Raw genomic sequence first — 20,534 nt, forward strand, 5'->3', positions numbered from 1 at the left:
AAACTCAAGAGCTCGGTGTGGGAAAACGAATGCCCTTACTGGTCATTGTGTGTGTGTGTGTGTGTGTGTGTGTGTGTGTGTAGTGTGTATTGTGTGGGTGTGTGTGTCAGAGCCTAGTACTCTAAAATACATAATTGTTCCTGAGGTTTTATAAGAGACTTGTGGAAAGAAAAACAAATATGGGAGGGGTGTGTGTGTGTAGTGTGTAGTGTGTGTGTGACTGGACAGCACATTTCTGGAAAGTCTCTTTCAGAGGACATGTTTGAAAAAGTTTTTATTTATCTCCACGATCAACATGGACATGCTGCCACACTAACTAAAAAGCAGGCAGGCAGGCAGGCGCACACGAGATGACTGTCATGGTCCATCTATCCTTCTCAGCATCCAACCCTCAAACACTCAATTTCCATCTACCAGTCCCCCCCCTCCTCTCCATCTCTCCATCCCTGTGTCTCTCCATCCCTCTGTCTCTCCATCCCAGAGTGTTAGTTGAAGTGGTAGTAGTCCACTCCTTCTTCCAGATGGAGAGACTTCAGGTTTTCCTCAAACACTCCTCCGGTCATGTCCTGGGAGGACGAAATGACAGAACATGAAAAGAGAGAGAGTGAGGAGGAGATGCTGGTCATCGCTCTAATTATCACCAACGCCCATGGTCAGTCTCATACTTCCTGTCTGTAGGTGAGGTCACTTCCTGTTTTGAGTTATCTCTGGCATCTGATTGGTCAACAGTTAAAGAGATAAGGACCAGGGTTGGGGCCAATTCCAATTCATTTCCAGTCAATTCAGAAAGTAAACCTAATTAAATTCCAGATATTCATTGAAAATTGAATTTAAATGGAATTAAACCCAATCCGGTACTTGTAACATATGGGTGTGTTTAACAATTAATTGTGTGATTGGCTCCAGATTGGCTCCAGGTGTGTGTGTGTGTGTGAGAGAGAGATTCCAGGTTCCAGTGTCCTCTGACTGAATAATCACTGATCCCAATTCCCATAATTGGCCAATTAGAAGCTCTGGGAGGCAGGGCCAGTCCATTAGCTGTCTGCAGCTCATATTTAGATAATGGTGTATTTAACTGTCTGTCTGCCTGGGCTGGCCAACAGAGTGTGTGTGTGTTTTCTAAACCCAGAGGCAATTCAATTCCCCAGTTAAAGGATCACCAAATATCTTTTAGGAAGGCTTTATAACTGTTGAATATCTGTATTTATATTATACCCTGTCTGGTTATTATTAAGGCTTTATAACTGTTGAATATCTGTATTTATATTATACCCTGTCTGGTTGTTACTAAGGCTTTATAACTGTTGATATATCTGTACTTATATTATACCCTGTCTGGTTGTTACTAAGGCTTTATAACTGTTATATATTTATTTATATTATACCCTGTCTGGTTGTTACTAAGGCTTTATAACTGTTATTATTTTTTTATATTATACCCTGTCTGGTTGTTACTAAGGCTTTATAACTGTTATATATTTATTTATATTATACCCTGTCTGGTTGTTACTAAGGCTTTATAACTGTTATTTATTTATATTATAACCTGTCTGGTTGTTACTAAGGCCTTATAACTTATTATTTATTTATATTATACCCTGTCTGGTTGTTACTAAGGCTTTATAACTGTTATATATTTATTTATATTATACCCTGTCTGGTTGTTACTAAGGCTTTATAACTTATATATTTATTTATATTATACCCTGTCTGGTTGTTACTAAGGCTTTATAACTTAGAAATTTATTTATATTATACCCTGTCTGGTTGTTACTAAGGCTTTATAACGGTTATATATTTATTTATATTATACCCTGTCTGGTTGTTACTAAGGCTTTATAACTTATATATTTATTTATATTATACCCTGTCTGGTTGTTACTAAGGCTTTATAACTGTTATATCGGTATTTATATTATACATGTCTGGTTGTTACTAAGGCTTTATAACTGTTATATATTTATTTATATTATACCCTGTCTGGTTGTTACTAAGGCTTTATAACTTATATATTTATTTATATTATACCCTGTCTGGTTGTTACTAAGGCTTTATAACTGTTATATATGTATTTATATTATACCCTGTCTGGTTGTTACTAAGGCTTTATAACTGTTATATATTTATTTATATTATACCCTGTCTGGTTGTTACTAAGGCTTTATAACTTATATCTGTATTTATATTATACCCTGTCTGGTTGTTACTAAGGCTTTATAACTTATTATTTATTTATATTATACCCTGTCTGGTTGTTACTAAGGCTTTATAACTGTTATATATTTATTTATATTATACCCTGTCTGGTTGTTACTAAGGCTTTATAACTGTTATATCGGTATTTATATTATACCCTGTCTGGTTGTTACTAAGGCTTTATAACTGTTATATATTTATTTATATTATACCCTGTCTGGTTGTTATTAAGGCTTTATAACTGTTGAATATCTGTATTTATATTATACCCTGTCTGGTTATTAAGGCTTTATAACGGTTATATATTTATTTATATTATACCCTGTCTGGTTGTTACTAAAGCTTTATAACTTATATATTTATTTATATTATACCCTGTCTGGTTGTTACTAAGGCTTTATAACTGTTATATATTTATTTATATTATACCCTGTCTGGTTGTTACTAAGGCTTTATAACTGTTATTATTTATTTATATTATAACCTGTCTGGTTGTTACTAAGGCCTTATAACTTATTATTTATTTATATTATACCCTGTCTGGTTGTTACTAAGGCTTTATAACTGTTATTTATTTATATTATACCCTGTCTGGTTGTTACTAAGGCTTTATAACTTATATATTTATTTATATTATACCCTGTCTGGTTGTTACTAAGGCTTTATAACTTATAAATTTATTTATATTATACCCTGTCTGGTTGTTACTAAGGCTTCATAACGGTTATATATTTATTTATATTATACCCTGTCTGGTTGTTACTAAGGCTTTATAACTTATATATTTATTTATATTATACCCTGTCTGGTTGTTACTAAGGCTTTATAACTGTTATATCGGTATTTATATTATACATGTCTGGTTGTTACTAAGGCTTTATAACTGTTATATATTTATTTATATTATACCCTGTCTGGTTGTTACTAAGGCTTTATAACTGTTATATATTTATTTATATTATACCCTGTCTGGTTGTTACTAAGGCTTTATAACTTATAAATTTATTTATATTATACCCTGTCTGGTTGTTACTAAGGCTTTATAACTGTTATTATATATTTATATTATACCCTGTCTGGTTGTTACTAAGGCTTCATAACGGTTATATATTTATTTATATTATACCCTGTCTGGTTGTTACTAAGGCTTTATAACTTATATATTTATTTATATTATACCCTGTCTGGTTGTTACTAAGGCTTTATAACTGTTATATCGGTATTTATATTATACATGTCTGGTTGTTACTAAGGCTTTATAACTGTTATATATTTATTTATATTATACCCTGTCTGGTTGTTACTAAGGCTTTATAACTTATTATTTATTTATATTATACCCTGTCTGGTTGTTACTAAGGCTTTATAACTGTTATTTATTTATATTATAACCTGTCTGGTTGTTACTAAGGCCTTATAACTTATTCTTTATTTATATTATACCCTGTCTGGTTGTTACTAAGGCTTTATAACTGTTATATATTTATTTATATTATACCCTGTCTGGTTGTTACTAAGGCTTTATAACTTATATATTTATTTATATTATACCCTGTCTGGTTGTTACTAAGGCTTTATAACTTAGAAATTTATTTATATTATACCCTGTCTGGTTGTTACTAAGGCTTTATAACTGTTATATATTTATTTATATTATACCCTGTCTGGTTGTTACTAAGGCTTTATAACGGTTATATATTTATTTATATTATACCCTGTCTGGTTGTTACTAAGGCTTTATAACTTATATATTTATTTATATTATACCCTGTCTGGTTGTTACTAAGGCTTTATAACTGTTATATCGGTATTTATATTATACATGTCTGGTTGTTACTAAGGCTTTATAACTGTTATATATTTATTTATATTATACCCTGTCTGGTTGTTACTAAGGCTTTATAACTGTTATATATGTATTTATATTATACCCTGTCTGGTTGTTACTAAGGCTTTATAACTGTTATATATTTATTTATATTATACCCTGTCTGGTTGTTACTAAGGCTTTATAACTTATATCTGTATTTATATTATACCCTGTCTGGTTGTTACTAAGGCTTTATAACTTATTATTTATTTATATTATACCCTGTCTGGTTGTTACTAAGGCTTTATAACTGTTATATATTTATTTATATTATACCCTGTCTGGTTGTTATTAAGGCTTTATAACTGTTGAATATCTGTATTTATATTATACCCTGTCTGGTTATTAAGGCTTTATAACGGTTATATATTTATTTATATTATACCCTGTCTGGTTGTTACTAAAGCTTTATAACTTATATATTTATTTATATTATACCCTGTCTGGTTGTTACTAAGGCTTTATAACTGTTATATATTTATTTATATTATACCCTGTCTGGTTGTTACTAAGGCTTTATAACTGTTATTATTTATTTACATTATAACCTGTCTGGTTGTTACTAAGGCCTTATAACTTATTATTTATTTATATTATACCCTGTCTGGTTGTTACTAAGGCTTTATAACTGTTATTTATTTATATTATACCCTGTCTGGTTGTTACTAAGGCTTCATAACGGTTATATATTTATTTATATTATACCCTGTCTGGTTGTTACTAAGGCTTTATAACTTATATATTTATTTATATTATACCCTGTCTGGTTGTTACTAAGGCTTTATAACTGTTATATCGGTATTTATATTATACATGTCTGGTTGTTACTAAGGCTTTATAACTGTTATATATTTATTTATATTATACCCTGTCTGGTTGTTACTAAGGCTTTATAACTGTTATATATTTATTTATATTATACCCTGTCTGGTTGTTACTAAGGCTTTATAACTGTTATATATTTATTTATATTATACCCTGTCTGGTTGTTACTAAGGCTTTATAACTTATATCTGTATTTATATTATACCCTGTCTGGTTGTTACTAAGGCTTTATAACTTATTATTTATTTATATTATACCCTGTCTGGTTGTTACTAAGGCTTTATAACTGTTATATATTTATATTATACCCTGTCTGGTTGTTACTAAGGCTTTATAACTGTTATATATTTATTTATATTATACCCTGTCTGGTTGTTACTAAGGCTTTATAACTTATATATTTATATTATACCCTGTCTGGTTGTTACTAAGGCTTTATAACTGTTATATATGTATTTATATTATACCCTGTCTGGTTGTTACTAAGGCTTTATAACTGTTATATATGTATTTATATTATACCCTGTCTGGTTGTTACTAAGGCTTTATAACTTATATCTGTATTTATATTATACCCTGTCTGGTTGTTACTAAGGCTTTATAACTGTTGAATATATTTATTTATATTATACCCTGTCTGGTTGTTACTAAGGCTTTATAACTGTTATATATTTATTTATATTATACCCTGTCTGGTTGTTACTAAGGCTTTATAACTGTTATATATTTATTTATATTATACCCTGTCTGGTTGTTACTAAGGCTTTATAACTGTTATATATTTATTTATATTATACCCTGTCTGGTTGTTACTAAGGCTTTATAACTGTTATTATTTTTTTATATTATACCCTGTCTGGTTGTTACTAAGGCTTTATAACTGTTATTTATTTATATTATACCCTGTCTGGTTGTTACTAAGGCTTTATAACTTATATATTTATTTATATTATACCCTGTCTGGTTGTTACTAAGGCTTTATAACTTATATTTATTTATATTATACCCTGTCTGGTTGTTACTAAGGCTTTATAACGGTTATATATTTATTTATATTATACCCTGTCTGGTTGTTACTAAGGCTTTATAACTTATATATTTATTTATATTATACCCTGTCTGGTTGTTACTAAGGCTTTATAACTGTTATATCGGTATTTATATTATACATGTCTGGTTGTTACTAAGGCTTTATAACTGTTATATATGTATTTATATTATACCCTGTCTGGTTGTTACTAAGGCTTTATAACTTATATATTTATATTATACCCTGTCTGGTTGTTATTAAGGCTTTATAACTGTTGAATATCTGTATTTATATTATACCCTGTCTGGTTATTTAGGCTTTATAACTGTTATATATTTATTTATATTATACCCTGTCTGGTTGTTACTAAGGCTTTATAACTGTTATATATTTATTTATATTATACCCTGTCTGGTTGTTACTAAGGCTTTATAACGGTTATATATTTATTTATATTATACCCTGTCTGGTTGTTACTAAAGCTTTATAACTTATATATTTATTTATATTATACCCTGTCTGGTTGTTACTAAGGCTTTATAACTGTTATATATTTATTTATATTATACCCTGTCTGGTTGTTACTAAGGCTTTATAACTGTTATATATTTATTTATATTATACCCTGTCTGGTTGTTATTAAGGCTTTATAACTGTTGAATATCTGTATTTATATTATACCCTGTCTGGTTATTTAGGCTTTATAACTGTTATATATTTATTTATATTATACCCTGTCTGGTTGTTACTAAGGCTTTATAACGGTTATATATTTATTTATATTATACCCTGTCTGGTTGTTACTAAGGCTTTATAACTTATATCTGTATTTATATTATACCCTGTCTGGTTGTTACTAAGGCTTTATAACTTATTATTTATTTATATTATACCCTGTCTGGTTGTTACTAAGGCTTTATAACTGTTATATATTTATTTATATTATACCCTGTCTGGTTGTTATTAAGGCTTTATAACTGTTGAATATCTGTATTTATATTATACCCTGTCTGGTTATTAAGGCTTTATAACGGTTATATATTTATTTATATTATACCCTGTCTGGTTGTTACTAAAGCTTTATAACTTATATATTTATTTATATTATACCCTGTCTGGTTGTTACTAAGGCTTTATAACTGTTATATATTTATTTATATTATACCCTGTCTGGTTGTTACTAAGGCTTTATAACTGTTATTATTTTTTTATATTATACCCTGTCTGGTTGTTACTAAGGCTTTATAACTGTTATTTATTTATATTATAACCTGTCTGGTTGTTACTAAGGCCTTATAACTTATTATTTATTTATATTATACCCTGTCTGGTTGTTACTAAGGCTTTATAACTGTTATTTATTTATATTATACCCTGTCTGGTTGTTACTAAGGCTTTATAACTTATATATTTATTTATATTATACCCTGTCTGGTTGTTACTAAGGCTTTATAACTTATAAATTTATTTATATTATACCCTGTCTGGTTGTTACTAAGGCTTCATAACGGTTATATATTTATTTATATTATACCCTGTCTGGTTGTTACTAAGGCTTTATAACTTATATATTTATTTATATTATACCCTGTCTGGTTGTTACTAAGGCTTTATAACTGTTATATCGGTATTTATATTATACATGTCTGGTTGTTACTAAGGCTTTATAACTGTTATATATTTATTTATATTATACCCTGTCTGGTTGTTACTAAGGCTTTATAACTGTTATATATTTATTTATATTATACCCTGTCTGGTTGTTACTAAGGCTTTATAACTGTTATATATTTATTTATATTATACCCTGTCTGGTTGTTACTAAGGCTTTATAACTTATATCTGTATTTATATTATACCCTGTCTGGTTGTTACTAAGGCTTTATAACTTATTATTTATTTATATTATACCCTGTCTGGTTGTTACTAAGGCTTTATAACTGTTATATATTTATATTATACCCTGTCTGGTTGTTACTAAGGCTTTATAACTGTTATATATTTATTTATATTATACCCTGTCTGGTTGTTACTAAGGCTTTATAACTTATATATTTATATTATACCCTGTCTGGTTGTTACTAAGGCTTTATAACTGTTATATATGTATTTATATTATACCCTGTCTGGTTGTTACTAAGGCTTTATAACTGTTATATATGTATTTATATTATACCCTGTCTGGTTGTTACTAAGGCTTTATAACTTATATCTGTATTTATATTATACCCTGTCTGGTTGTTACTAAGGCTTTATAACTTATATTTATTTATATTATACCCTGTCTGGTTGTTACTAAGGCTTTATAACGGTTATATATTTATTTATATTATACCCTGTCTGGTTGTTACTAAGGCTTTATAACTTATATATTTATTTATATTATACCCTGTCTGGTTGTTACTAAGGCTTTATAACTGTTATATCGGTATTTATATTATACATGTCTGGTTGTTACTAAGGCTTTATAACTGTTATATATGTATTTATATTATACCCTGTCTGGTTGTTACTAAGGCTTTATAACTTATATATTTATATTATACCCTGTCTGGTTGTTATTAAGGCTTTATAACTGTTGAATATCTGTATTTATATTATACCCTGTCTGGTTATTTAGGCTTTATAACTGTTATATATTTATTTATATTATACCCTGTCTGGTTGTTACTAAGGCTTTATAACGGTTATATATTTATTTATATTATACCCTGTCTGGTTGTTACTAAAGCTTTATAACTTATATATTTATTTATATTATATCCTGTCTGGTTGTTACTAAGGCTTTATAACTGTTATATATTTATTTATATTATACCCTGTCTGGTTGTTACTAAGGCTTTATAACTGTTATATATTTATTTATATTATACCCTGTCTGGTTGTTATTAAGGCTTTATAACTGTTGAATATCTGTATTTATATTATACCCTGTCTGGTTATTTAGGCTTTATAACTGTTATATATTTATTTATATTATACCCTGTCTGGTTGTTACTAAGGCTTTATAACGGTTATATATTTATTTATATTATACCCTGTCTGGTTGTTACTAAGGCTTTATAACTTATATCTGTATTTATATTATACCCTGTCTGGTTGTTACTAAGGCTTTATAACTTATTATTTATTTATATTATACCCTGTCTGGTTGTTACTAAGGCTTTATAACTGTTATATATTTATTTATATTATACCCTGTCTGGTTGTTACTAAGGCTTTATAACTGTTATTATTTTTTTATATTATACCCTGTCTGGTTGTTACTAAGGCTTTATAACTGTTATTTATTTATATTATAACCTGTCTGGTTGTTACTAAGGCCTTATAACTTATTATTTATTTATATTATACCCTGTCTGGTTGTTACTAAGGCTTTATAACTGTTATTTATTTATATTATACCCTGTCTGGTTGTTACTAAGGCTTTATAACTTATATATTTATTTATATTATACCCTGTCTGGTTGTTACTAAGGCTTTATAACTTATAAATTTATTTATATTATACCCTGTCTGGTTGTTACTAAGGCTTCATAACGGTTATATATTTATTTATATTATACCCTGTCTGGTTGTTACTAAGGCTTTATAACTGTTATATATTTATTTATATTATACCCTGTCTGGTTGTTACTAAGGCTTCATAACGGTTATATATTTATTTATATTATACCCTGTCTGGTTGTTACTAAGGCTTTATAACTGTTATATATTTATTTATATTATACCCTGTCTGGTTGTTACTAAGGCTTTATAACTGTTATATCGGTATTTATATTATACATGTCTGGTTGTTACTAAGGCTTTATAACTGTTATATATTTATTTATATTATACCCTGTCTGGTTGTTACTAAGGCTTTATAACTGTTATATATTTATTTATATTATACCCTGTCTGGTTGTTACTAAGGCTTTATAACTGTTATATATTTATTTATATTATACCCTGTCTGGTTGTTACTAAGGCTTTATAACTTATATCTGTATTTATATTATACCCTGTCTGGTTGTTACTAAGGCTTTATAACTTATTATTTATTTATATTATACCCTGTCTGGTTGTTACTAAGGCTTTATAACTGTTATATATTTATATTATACCCTGTCTGGTTGTTACTAAGGCTTTATAACTGTTATATATGTATTTATATTATACCCTGTCTGGTTGTTACTAAGGCTTTATAACTGTTATATATGTATTTATATTATACCCTGTCTGGTTGTTACTAAGGCTTTATAACTTATATCTGTATTTATATTATACCCTGTCTGGTTGTTACTAAGGCTTTATAACTGTTGAATATATTTATTTATATTATACCCTGTCTGGTTGTTACTAAGGCTTTATAACTGTTATATCGGTATTTATATTATACCCTGTCTGGTTGTTACTAAGGCTTTATAACTGTTATATATTTATTTATATTATACCCTGTCTGGTTGTTACTAAGGCTTTATAACTTAGAAATGTATTTATATTATACCCTGTCTGGTTGTTACTAAGGCTTTATAACTGTTATATATTTATTTATATTATACCCTGTCTGGTTGTTACTAAGGCTTTATAACTGTTATATATTTATTTATATTATACCCTGTCTGGTTGTTACTAAGGCTTTATAACTTATATATTTATATTATACCCTGTCTGGTTGTTACTAAGGCTTTATAACTGTTATATATTTATATTATACCCTGTCTGGTTGTTACTAAGGCTTTATAACTTATATCTGTATTTATATTATACCCTGTCTGGTTGTTACTAAGGCTTTATAACTGTTATATATTTATTTATATTATACCCTGTCTGGTTGTTACTAAGGCTTTATAACGGTTATATATTTATTTATATTATACCCTGTCTGGTTGTTACTAAAGCTTTATAACTTATATATTTATTTATATTATATCCTGTCTGGTTGTTACTAAGGCTTTATAACTGTTATATATTTATTTATATTATACCCTGTCTGGTTGTTACTAAGGCTTTATAACTGTTATATATTTATTTATATTATACCCTGTCTGGTTGTTATTAAGGCTTTATAACTGTTGAATATCTGTATTTATATTATACCCTGTCTGGTTATTTAGGCTTTATAACTGTTATATATTTATTTATATTATACCCTGTCTGGTTGTTACTAAGGCTTTATAACGGTTATATATTTATTTATATTATACCCTGTCTGGTTGTTACTAAGGCTTTATAACTTATATCTGTATTTATATTATACCCTGTCTGGTTGTTACTAAGGCTTTATAACTTATTATTTATTTATATTATACCCTGTCTGGTTGTTACTAAGGCTTTATAACTGTTATATATTTATTTATATTATACCCTGTCTGGTTGTTACTAAGGCTTTATAACTGTTATTATTTTTTTATATTATACCCTGTCTGGTTGTTACTAAGGCTTTATAACTGTTATTTATTTATATTATAACCTGTCTGGTTGTTACTAAGGCCTTATAACTTATTATTTATTTATATTATACCCTGTCTGGTTGTTACTAAGGCTTTATAACTGTTATTTATTTATATTATACCCTGTCTGGTTGTTACTAAGGCTTTATAACTTATATATTTATTTATATTATACCCTGTCTGGTTGTTACTAAGGCTTTATAACTTATAAATTTATTTATATTATACCCTGTCTGGTTGTTACTAAGGCTTCATAACGGTTATATATTTATTTATATTATACCCTGTCTGGTTGTTACTAAGGCTTTATAACTTATATATTTATTTATATTATACCCTGTCTGGTTGTTACTAAGGCTTTATAACTGTTATATCGGTATTTATATTATACATGTCTGGTTGTTACTAAGGCTTTATAACTTATATATTTATTTATATTATACCCTGTCTGGTTGTTACTAAGGCTTTATAACTGTTATATATTTATTTATATTATACCCTGTCTGGTTGTTACTAAGGCTTTATAACTGTTATATATTTATTTATATTATACCCTGTCTGGTTGTTACTAAGGCTTTATAACTTATATCTGTATTTATATTATACCCTGTCTGGTTGTTACTAAGGCTTTATAACTTATTATTTATTTATATTATACCCTGTCTGGTTGTTACTAAGGCTTTATAACTGTTATATATTTATATTATACCCTGTCTGGTTGTTACTAAGGCTTTATAACTGTTATATATGTATTTATATTATACCCTGTCTGGTTGTTACTAAGGCTTTATAACTGTTATATATGTATTTATATTATACCCTGTCTGGTTGTTACTAAGGCTTTATAACTTATATCTGTATTTATATTATACCCTGTCTGGTTGTTACTAAGGCTTTATAACTGTTGAATATATTTATTTATATTATACCCTGTCTGGTTGTTACTAAGGCTTTATAACTGTTATATCGGTATTTATATTATACCCTGTCTGGTTGTTACTAAGGCTTTATAACTGTTATATATTTATTTATATTATACCCTGTCTGGTTGTTACTAAGGCTTTATAACTTAGAAATGTATTTATATTATACCCTGTCTGGTTGTTACTAAGGCTTTATAACTGTTATATATTTATTTATATTATACCCTGTCTGGTTGTTACTAAGGCTTTATAACTGTTATATATTTATTTATATTATACCCTGTCTGGTTGTTACTAAGGCTTTATAACTTATATATTTATATTATACCCTGTCTGGTTGTTACTAAGGCTTTATAACTGTTATATATTTATATTATACCCTGTCTGGTTGTTACTAAGGCTTTATAACTTATATCTGTATTTATATTATACCCTGTCTGGTTGTTACTAAGGCTTTATAACTGTTATATATTTATTTATATTATACCCTGTCTGGTTGTTACTAAGGCTTTATAACTGTTATATATTTATTTATATTATACCCTGTCTGGTTGTTACTAAGGCTTTATAACTTAGAAATTTATTTATATTATACCCTGTCTGGTTGTTACTAAGGCTTTATAACTGTTATATATTTATTTATATTATACCCTGTCTGGTTGTTACTAAGGCTTTATAACTTATATATTTATATTATACCCTGTCTGGTTGTTATTAAGGCTTTATAACTGTTGAATATCTGTATTTATATTATACCCTGTCTGGTTATTAAGGCTTTATAACGGTTATATATTTATTTATATTATACCCTGTCTGGTTGTTACTAAGGCTTTATAACTTATATATTTATTTATATTATACCCTGTCTGGTTGTTACTAAGGCTTTATAACTGTTATATCGGTATTTATATTATACATGTCTGGTTGTTACTAAGGCTTCATAACGGTTATATATTTATTTATATTATACCCTGTCTGGTTGTTACTAAAGCTTTATAACTTATATATTTATTTATATTATACCCTGTCTGGTTGTTACTAAGGCTTTATAACTGTTATATATTTATTTATATTATACCCTGTCTGGTTGTTACTAAGGCTTTATAACTGTTATATATTTATATTATACCCTGTCTGGTTGTTACTAAGGCTTTATAACTGTTATATATTTATTTATATTATACCCTGTCTGGTTGTTACTAAGGCTTTATAACTTATATCTGTATTTATATTATACCCTGTCTGGTTGTTACTAAGGCTTTATAACTTATTATTTATTTATATTATACCCTGTCTGGTTGTTACTAAGGCTTTATAACTGTTATATATTTATATTATACCCTGTCTGGTTGTTACTAAGGCTTTATAACTGTTATATATTTATTTATATTATACCCTGTCTGGTTGTTACTAAGGCTTTATAACTTATATATTTATATTATACCCTGTCTGGTTGTTACTAAGGCTTTATAACTGTTATATATGTATTTATATTATACCCTGTCTGGTTGTTACTAAGGCTTTATAACTGTTATATATGTATTTATATTATACCCTGTCTGGTTGTTACTAAGGCTTTATATCTGTATTTATATTATACCCTGTCTGGTTGTTACTAAGGCTTTATAACTGTTGAATATATTTATTTATATTATACCCTGTCTGGTTGTTACTAAGGCTTTATAACTGTTATATATTTATTTATATTATACCCTGTCTGGTTGTTACTAAGGCTTTATAACTGTTATATATTTATATTATACCCTGTCTGGTTGTTACTAAGGCTTTATAACTGTTATATCGGTATTTATATTATACATGTCTGGTTGTTACTAAGGCTTTATAACTGTTATATATTTATTTATATTATACCCTGTCTGGTTGTTACTAAGGCTTTATAACTGTTATATATTTATTTATATTATACCCTGTCTGGTTGTTACTAAGGCTTTATAACTGTTATTATTTTTTTATATTATACCCTGTCTGGTTGTTACTAAGGCTTTATAACTGTTATTTATTTATATTATACCCTGTCTGGTTGTTACTAAGGCTTTATAACTGTTATATATTTATTTATATTATACCCTGTCTGGTTGTTACTAAGGCTTTATAACTGTTATATATTTATATTATACCCTGTCTGGTTGTTACTAAGGCTTTATAACTGTTATTATTTTTTTATATTATACCCTGTCTGGTTGTTACTAAGGCTTTATAACTGTTATTTATTTATTATACCCTGTCTGGTTGTTACTAAGGCTTTATAACTTATTATTTATTTATATTATACCCTGTCTGGTTGTTACTAAGGCTTTATAACTGTTATTTATTTATATTATACCCTGTCTGGTTGTTACTAAGGCTTTATAACTTATATATTTATTTATATTATACCCTGTCTGGTTGTTACTAAGGCTTTATAACTTATATTTATTTATATTATACCCTGTCTGGTTGTTACTAAGGCTTTATAACGGTTATATATTTATTTATATTATACCCTGTCTGGTTGTTACTAAGGCTTTATAACTTATATATTTATTTATATTATACCCTGTCTGGTTGTTACTAAGGCTTTATAACTGTTATATCGGTATTTATATTATACATGTCTGGTTGTTACTAAGGCTTTATAACTGTTATATATGTATTTATATTATACCCTGTCTGGTTGTTACTAAGGCTTTATAACTTATATATTTATATTATACCCTGTCTGGTTGTTATTAAGGCTTTATAACTGTTGAATATCTGTATTTATATTATACCCTGTCTGGTTATTTAGGCTTTATAACTGTTATATATTTATTTATATTATACCCTGTCTGGTTGTTACTAAAGCTTTATAACTTATATATTTATTTATATTATATCCTGTCTGGTTGTTACTAAGGCTTTATAACTGTTATATATTTATTTATATTATACCCTGTCTGGTTGTTACTAAGTCTTTATAACTGTTATATATTTATTTATATTATACCCTGTCTGGTTGTTATTAAGGCTTTATAACTGTTGAATATCTGTATTTATATTATACCCTGTCTGGTTATTTAGGCTTTATAACTGTTATATATTTATTTATATTATACCCTGTCTGGTTGTTACTAAGGCTTTATAACGGTTATATATTTATTTATATTATACCCTGTCTGGTTGTTACTAAGGCTTTATAACTTATATCTGTATTTATATTATACCCTGTCTGGTTGTTACTAAGGCTTTATAACTTATTATTTATTTATATTATACCCTGTCTGGTTGTTACTAAGGCTTTATAACTGTTATATATTTATTTATATTATACCCTGTCTGGTTGTTACTAAGGCTTTATAACTGTTATTATTTTTTTATATTATACCCTGTCTGGTTGTTACTAAGGCTTTATAACTGTTATTTATTTATATTATAACCTGTCTGGTTGTTACTAAGGCCTTATAACTTATTATTTATTTATATTATACCCTGTCTGGTTGTTACTAAGGCTTTATAACTGTTATTTATTTATATTATACCCTGTCTGGTTGTTACTAAGGCTTTATAACTTATATATTTATTTATATTATACCCTGTCTGGTTGTTACTAAGGCTTTATAACTTATAAATTTATTTATATTATACCCTGTCTGGTTGTTACTAAGGCTTCATAACGGTTATATATTTATTTATATTATACCCTGTCTGGTTGTTACTAAGGCTTTATAACTTATATATTTATTTATATTATACCCTGTCTGGTTGTTACTAAGGCTTTATAACTGTTATATCGGTATTTATATTATACATGTCTGGTTGTTACTAAGGCTTTATAACTGTTATATATTTATTTATATTATACCCTGTCTGGTTGTTACTAAGGCTTTATAACTGTTATATATTTATTTATATTATACCCTGTCTGGTTGTTACTAAGGCTTTATAACTGTTATATATTTATTTATATTATACCCTGTCTGGTTGTTACTAAGGCTTTATAACTTATATCTGTATTTATATTATACCCTGTCTGGTTGTTACTAAGGCTTTATAACTTATTATTTATTTATATTATACCCTGTCTGGTTGTTACTAAGGCTTTATAACTGTTATATATTTATATTATACCCTGTCTGGTTGTTACTAAGGCTTTATAACTGTTATATATGTATTTATATTATACCCTGTCTGGTTGTTACTAAGGCTTTATAACTGTTATATATGTATTTATATTATACCCTGTCTGGTTGTTACTAAGGCTTTATAACTTATATCTGTATTTATATTATACCCTGTCTGGTTGTTACTAAGGCTTTATAACTGTTGAATATATTTATTTATATTATACCCTGTCTGGTTGTTACTAAGGCTTTATAACTGTTATATCGGTATTTATATTATACCCTGTCTGGTTGTTACTAAGGCTTTATAACTGTTATATATTTATTTATATTATACCCTGTCTGGTTGTTACTAAGGCTTTATAACTTAGAAATGTATTTATATTATACCCTGTCTGGTTGTTACTAAGGCTTTATAACTGTTATATATTTATTTATATTATACCCTGTCTGGTTGTTACTAAGGCTTTATAACTGTTATATATTTATTTATATTATACCCTGTCTGGTTGTTACTAAGGCTTTATAACTTATATATTTATATTATACCCTGTCTGGTTGTTACTAAGGCTTTATAACTGTTATATATTTATATTATACCCTGTCTGGTTGTTACTAAGGCTTTATAACTTATATCTGTATTTATATTATACCCTGTCTGGTTGTTACTAAGGCTTTATAACTGTTATATATTTATTTATATTATACCCTGTCTGGTTGTTACTAAGGCTTTATAACTGTTATATATTTATTTATATTATACCCTGTCTGGTTGTTACTAAGGCTTTATAACTTAGAAATTTATTTATATTATACCCTGTCTGGTTGTTACTAAGGCTTTATAACTGTTATATATTTATTTATATTATACCCTGTCTGGTTGTTACTAAGGCTTTATAACTTATATATTTATATTATACCCTGTCTGGTTGTTATTAAGGCTTTATAACTGTTGAATATCTGTATTTATATTATACCCTGTCTGGTTATTAAGGCTTTATAACGGTTATATATTTATTTATATTATACCCTGTCTGGTTGTTACTAAGGCTTTATAACTTATATATTTATTTATATTATACCCTGTCTGGTTGTTACTAAGGCTTTATAACTGTTATATCGGTATTTATATTATACATGTCTGGTTGTTACTAAGGCTTCATAACGGTTATATATTTATTTATATTATACCCTGTCTGGTTGTTACTAAAGCTTTATAACTTATATATTTATTTATATTATACCCTGTCTGGTTGTTACTAAGGCTTTATAACTGTTATATATTTATTTATATTATACCCTGTCTGGTTATTAAGGCTTTATAACTGTTATATATTTATTTATATTATACCCTGTCTGGTTGTTACTAAGGCTTTATAACTGTTATATATTTATTTATATTATACCCTGTCTGGTTGTTACTAAGGCTTTATAACTGTTATATATTTATTTATATTATACCCTGTCTGGTTGTTACTAAGGCTTTATAACTTATATCTGTATTTATATTATACCCTGTCTGGTTGTTACTAAGGCTTTATAACTTATTATTTATTTATATTATACCCTGTCTGGTTGTTACTAAGGCTTTATAACTGTTATATATTTATATTATACCCTGTCTGGTTGTTACTAAGGCTTTATAACTGTTATATATTTATTTATATTATACCCTGTCTGGTTGTTACTAAGGCTTTATAACTTATATATTTATATTATACCCTGTCTGGTTGTTACTAAGGCTTTATAACTGTTATATATGTATTTATATTATACCCTGTCTGGTTGTTACTAAGGCTTTATAACTGTTATATATGTATTTATATTATACCCTGTCTGGTTGTTACTAAGGCTTTATATCTGTATTTATATTATACCCTGTCTGGTTGTTACTAAGGCTTTATAACTGTTGAATATATTTATTTATATTATACCCTGTCTGGTTGTTACTAAGGCTTTATAACTGTTATATATTTATTTATATTATACCCTGTCTGATTGTTACTAAGGCTTTATAACTGTTATATATTTATATTATACCCTGTCTGGTTGTTACTAAGGCTTTATAACTGTTATATCGGTATTTATATTATACATGTCTGGTTGTTACTAAGGCTTTATAACTGTTATATATTTATTTATATTATACCCTGTCTGGTTGTTACTAAGGCTTTATAACTGTTATATATTTATTTATATTATACCCTGTCTGGTTGTTACTAAGGCTTTATAACTGTTATTATTTTTTTATATTATACCCTGTCTGGTTGTTACTAAGGCTTTATAACTGTTATATATTTATTTATATTATACCCTGTCTGGTTGTTACTAAGGCTTTATAACTGTTATATATTTATTTATATTATACCCTGTCTGGTTGTTACTAAGGCTTTATAACTGTTATATATTTATTTATATTATACCCTGTCTGGTTGTTACTAAGGCTTTATAACTGTTATTTATTTATATTATACCCTGTCTGGTTGTTACTAAGGCTTTATAACTGTTATATATTTATTTATATTATACCCTGTCTGGTTGTTACTAAGGCTTTATAACTGTTATATATTTATATTATACCCTGTCTGGTTGTTACTAAGGCTTTATAACTGTTATTATTTTTTTATATTATACCCTGTCTGGTTGTTACTAAGGCTTTATAACTGTTATTTATTTATTATACCCTGTCTGGTTGTTACTAAGGCTTTATAACTTATTATTTATTTATATTATACCCTGTCTGGTTGTTACTAAGGCTTTATAACTGTTATTTATTTATATTATACCCTGTCTGGTTGTTACTAAGGCTTTATAACTTATATATTTATTTATATTATACCCTGTCTGGTTGTTACTAAGGCTTTATAACTTATATTTATTTATATTATACCCTGTCTGGTTGTTACTAAGGCTTTATAACGGTTATATATTTATTTATATTATACCCTGTCTGGTTGTTACTAAGGCTTTATAACTTATATATTTATTTATATTATACCCTGTCTGGTTGTTACTAAGGCTTTATAACTGTTATATCGGTATTTATATTATACATGTCTGGTTGTTACTAAGGCTTTATAACTGTTATATATGTATTTATATTATACCCTGTCTGGTTGTTACTAAGGCTTTATAACTTATATATTTATATTATACCCTGTCTGGTTGTTATTAAGGCTTTATAACTGTTGAATATCTGTATTTATATTATACCCTGTCTGGTTATTTAGGCTTTATAACTGTTATATATTTATTTATATTATACCCTGTCTGGTTGTTACTAAGGCTTTATAACGGTTATATATTTATTTATATTATACCCTGTCTGGTTGTTACTAAAGCTTTATAACTTATATATTTATTTATATTATACCCTGTCTGGTTGTTACTAAGGCTTTATAACTGTTATATATTTATTTATATTATACCCTGTCTGGTTGTTACTAAGGCTTTATAACTGTTATTATTTATTTATATTATACCCTGTCTGGTTGTTACTAAGGCTTTATAACTGTTATATTTATATTATACCCTGTCTGGTTGTTACTAAGGCTTTATAACTGTTATATATTTATTTATATTATACCCTGTCTGGTTGTTACTAAGGCTTTATAACTGTTATATATTTATATTATACCCTGTCTGGTTGTTACTAAGGCTTTATAACTGTTATTATTTATTTATATTATACCCTGTCTGGTTGTTACTAAGGCTTTATAACTTATATATTTATTTATATTATACCCTGTCTGGTTGTTACTAAGGCTTTATAACTGTTATATATTTATTTATATTATACCCTGTCTGGTTGTTACTAAGGCTTTATAACTGTTATATTTATATTATACCCTGTCTGGTTGTTACTAAGGCTTTATAACGGTTTAATATATTTATTTAGGAAAAGTGTGAGGCAAAACACTGGTTATAGAGTATGTGTGAACGTGAGCGCCGGTCAAAGTACCAGTGAGAGGTTCATGGTGAAAAATATTATGCTGCAGTCAAAGATCAGCAGGCTGTGTACGTGTGTGTGTGTGTGTATGTGTGCCAGGGCACACGCCCTAGCTCATTATACCATTAGCAGAGATTACCGACCTGGCGGAGATACGATCTGGAACAATGAACAACAGGACACACAAACGCACACACACTTTCTCC

General features: G+C 27.6%; 1 pseudogene across 1 annotated transcript in view; it reads right to left on the reverse strand.

The window, feature by feature from the left end:
- Nucleotides 1–257: 257 nt before the first annotated feature.
- The window catches only part of LOC123723877 (queuosine-tRNA galactosyltransferase-like), a 41,939-nt pseudogene continuing 21,662 nt past the window's right edge, over nucleotides 258–20,534 (reverse strand). Inside the window, exon 11 of the transcript XR_014379606.1 lies at nucleotides 258–566. The product of XR_014379606.1 is annotated as a queuosine-tRNA galactosyltransferase-like (transcript). The remainder of the gene's footprint in view (nucleotides 567–20,534) is intronic.

Source organism: Salmo salar, chromosome 12, assembly GCF_965601325.2.
Source record: "Salmo salar chromosome 12, fSalSal1, whole genome shotgun sequence".
Lineage (NCBI taxonomy): Eukaryota > Metazoa > Chordata > Actinopteri > Salmoniformes > Salmonidae > Salmo > Salmo salar.